The sequence below is a fragment of the Penaeus monodon genome, chromosome 4 (genome assembly GCF_015228065.2).
Source record: "Penaeus monodon isolate SGIC_2016 chromosome 4, NSTDA_Pmon_1, whole genome shotgun sequence".
Lineage (NCBI taxonomy): Eukaryota > Metazoa > Arthropoda > Malacostraca > Decapoda > Penaeidae > Penaeus > Penaeus monodon.
The window spans coordinates 14,355,627-14,360,173 of record NC_051389.1 but is presented as its reverse complement, the minus strand read 5'-3'; positions in this window follow the sequence as shown (position 1 = coordinate 14,360,173).

Genomic DNA, 4,547 nt, shown 5'->3' with positions numbered 1-4,547 from the left:
CACTTTAATGTTTTTTTTTCCTACTCTCCTGAAACTCAAAATCGTCCGAGGAAAAATAATCATGTTATGGTTTTCTATTCACCAACGTACTACTTAATGCTTGAAGTGACCTGAGTAGTACGGTTTCGGGTTCTGGTTTCATACTTCTTTATACCTTAATGTCCAAACCTTTTGTTCTCATTCCAATTTCGTTATCGCATGTCTGCGCTTTATTTCCTCAAAGCACATGAACTCTTTTGTTGTGGAAGTGTTTACAATCAGCACACGCTTCACTACACCCTTTCTCTTGTTCTTATATTCACAGTATTCTGTATTGTCATTTTCTTTTCTTCACTCTGTTCAGTAAGGTACTTATCAAACTTCCAAAAAAGATACGCATATTTATGTCATTTTTCCGTTTTGTTGACGATAATAAAGGTAAGAACCGAGTACACCTTGTTGGGTGGGTGTTTCTACCTCCACTGAGACGCGATCGCTGTGTTATCCCTTATCCCAAAATTTACTTCGAGTCTGCTCGAAATTTTGGGAGATCGTGGAATACAATATGCCCTACCTTCCTATTCTTACTGTATTTTATTATTACTTTGATCAAGAGAGGTGAATTAGACCTTCTTATGTGCATTTTCTCATAGTGTGTATCTGCTTGTTTACTATAGTTTTACCTCAACTGATAACCGACTGAACAATGTTACCACCTGCGGACCCACCGTTATAAGTGTAATTTGACATTTATTACCTTGGAGAAAGTAAACTGACCCTTAGAATACATCAGAAATGATACTTAGGTCTGATGTAATGCATACCTAAAGTAGTTCATGGTGTTTAAACAAGAAGCATGTGACAGGGAATTAAGCAGAATATAAAATGTGTTTGGCAAGTATGGTCATCAGTCGGAGTTCACTGCACGCTTGGCCTTGGCTCACCAATCATTAATAATATGTGTTTATTTCAGCGAATAAACAAGCAATTTTACGTTTTTACCGCATGCCTTCTAACTTGACAAGCGCAAGTTAAGTCATGTATACCCAAGCGTTTGTTGTAGACAAGTATACGTATCAATGGAGGTTTTATTTTGATCTATTATCGTACATCACTTGTCGAACAACAGGGTGGGTAGCCTACAAATAAGTGCTCTCACCTGCATGCCGGGAGCGAGAAATAAGATCGCTATTCAATAAATTAGGAAATTTATAGAAAAATGTGAGTGTATATATATATATATATATATATATATATATATATATATATATATATATATATATATAATAATAATAATAATGTTGATGTTTTTATTATCATTACTGTGTTCATAATATTGGTAATAATGATTATAGCATTACTAATGACAAATACTGATTAGCATATTCATTTAAATAATGAAATAAATATTTTGCTGTTTCCCCCCCTAGCACTTATACACACGCGTGCTCGCAAGCACACACGCTAACACGTGTGTGTGTATCATATATATGTATATACATAAATGTAAGTACATATATGCATTATTATATATTAAATATATGCATATATATACATATATATGATATATATATATATATATATATATATATAATATATTTATTTTAAGTATATCATGTCTTATAGATGATATACTATAGTAATATAGATATATATTAGTTTCATTATACACATCAAACACACGTAGATACATCTTTCACGAGAGTAGTTACTTATTAGTATCATATTATATTTAATCATCAGTATTACAACTTATATGTTCTTGCATCATGATAGTAGCATCAAGGTAATTATTTAAGGGAATAAGCTTCATGACTGAATTCGAATTAGATTGTCTTAGACAATTGTAATGCATACTAACAATATGCATGTCCTATACGATATGATTCATGATATTATTTAATATTAGACTGTTTGATTGTTCGCGTGTTTTTATCATCACCATCTATATTAACGATATTGATTGATACCACACGCCACCACTACACACAACAGAGCCTCCACAGGACACACACCCCGCTAATCATCAATCCCTAATATATATACGTCGTGACATTAGATACTATCATAACCATTCGGCCACGTCATATATATATATATATATATATATATATAATAATATATATATATATATATATATATATATACTGATGATATGTATATATATCAATAAATATTATAACTTGTGGTGGGCATCTGAGTTGGGTGTTTGGTCAAGTGGGGTTGTCCCTGGGCAAGGAGAGTGGGGGGGAGACGAGAGAGAGAGTGTGCGAGCAGGCGAGGGAAGGAATCCAATTAGCAATACGAATACAACAAACACGTTAACTTCATTCGAGACACGGAAAGCAGACCTCAAACAACCTCCTGTACAAAGATTCTTAAAAGTAACAGAAGTGTTAATTTTCAGAGCATATGCAAACCCTAAAAAAAATATCTTTATGCTTTCTATGGAAACTTCACGGGGTTTATATTTCCAGTGAAGCTAATATGAAGGAAGATACTGTCCAAGTTTTGTATGTAGTTCATGTAAAGCAAAACATGTATGTCGTAAAATGCTGTTTGTCTCTTTTGAGAATGTTTTGCCAAATGTCATTATGTTTATCAAGAGGCACCGAAGAGAGGAAGTGGCTTATAACAAGTAGAATGCGCAAGTGAAAGAGAAATTTGCTAAAACGTTTATATAAAAAATGAATATAAAAAATAGAAAGATTTAAATGAAATAAGATATGCAAAAATTCAACAAGTGAAATGACGATATTAGTGCACATAAAAAAATAATTCCATAAAAATATCAAATATTTCTATAACAATGGCTTATTTGAATTACAAAAGAAGCAAGACCCAGGTTACCCGCTTGGCAAAAATGTTTTTTCTTTTACATTTCAACATATTCTTGTAACAAAACATTTACTTTTCGAATATATTCTGTAGACTAACAACTCTATTAGAGAAAATAGAATCTGTTTGTCTACAAGTAGCTGACATTTATCACATCGGGCGGTTAAAGGGACAAACGGCAACAGAGGTTAAGAAAAATCTGCTGATTCCGGTTACTTCTTTATGCACTCAAGGGTAATTTACTCCACAAAGGCCAATGCCAACTCAACTGCCTATATTTACTGTTTGGAATTTCTGTTTTCTTGTACTTTGAAAGTTACCGCCATGCCAGTAACAGTAGTCAAAATGCCTACAATAAGACTTGCCACTTTGATGAGAGAAAATTCAATATATAGTAGCGTATAGGACTCGTAGTATAAGATATACGATTTGATCGAACAGTACCAAAGTTATGTATTGATAGTATGATATATCAGTATGATACATAAATGATATGACTCCTAAAATGTTCGTTTCTAATAATGTTTTGTGCAATAAGGCTTCTTTGTTTCGTATCAGATTACTCGTTTCTATACCGGTTACATTTGATATTGTATTTTTCGCATTAGAAATCCCGCCTCCGTCAGCCAGCAGTAATGTTGATATTATTGTCATGTATTTTGATTGAATTATTAACTATCGTTTATCATTTTGTAATTTACTGCGTAATTATCTTCGTTGCTATCATCGTTATAATTTGTTGTAACTGTTCTTATGATAGTATTACTACCGTTATCGTTATTATCATCGTTATGATACTGACATTAACTTGTTTCTTATACGATTATGATTATTATTGCTCTGTAATGTCAACCTTCAGTTTTCTTTATGATTGCCATAAATGAGTTGTTAACGCTGTGTGTTGTTTTACTCACTCTTAATATTTTGTTTACTTATCATCAGTTTGGTTATTATTTCAAGTTATTTTCATGCGATTTGGTTTGTGGATTATCGCTGATATATTCGTATCCTGTCAATCCGTTTATTTGTTTATACTACACGCTTCATTACTACAAATCAAACGAAAATCATATTCTAACTATATTGTTATTATTACTGTTATTATTATTATAGTTATTATCATTATTCGAGGAATACATTGCACTGAAGTAATTAGACTGTCAGTTTATACACATTATTTAAACGACTATCCGAGGGGGGGGGGGGTTAAGAAGGAAGGTAGGGGAGGGGAAGGGAAGGGGAAGGAAGAGGGGTCTCAGAGAAAAAGGGGGAGAGGGAGGGAGGGAGTAAGGGAGCGCAGGAGGAGGGGAATTTGAGGAGGAATAGGAGGGAAGTGGGACGGGGCAGAATTACTGCTTAAAGTGTGAGGGTAGTGAATTTGAGGAAGATTTGGGAGTGAGAGGGGATAGCAGAGCAGGAAAGAGAAAGGGAGATAAGGAAAGGAAAGGGGATAGGGGAGACGAAAGTAGGAGGGTGAAAGAGGAAGAGAGGAGTACCTTTTTCCTCTTCATCGTCATTATTATTAGTCATTATTATTAGCGTTGGTGTTGTTGTATTATTATTATTATTATTATTATTATTATTATTATCATTATTATTATTATTATTATCATTATTATTATTATTATTATTATTATTATTATTATCATCATCATCATTACCTTTATTATCATTATCACTATTATCTTTCTTGTCAGTATCATTACGTTGTACTTGTTACTCTCCTGCTT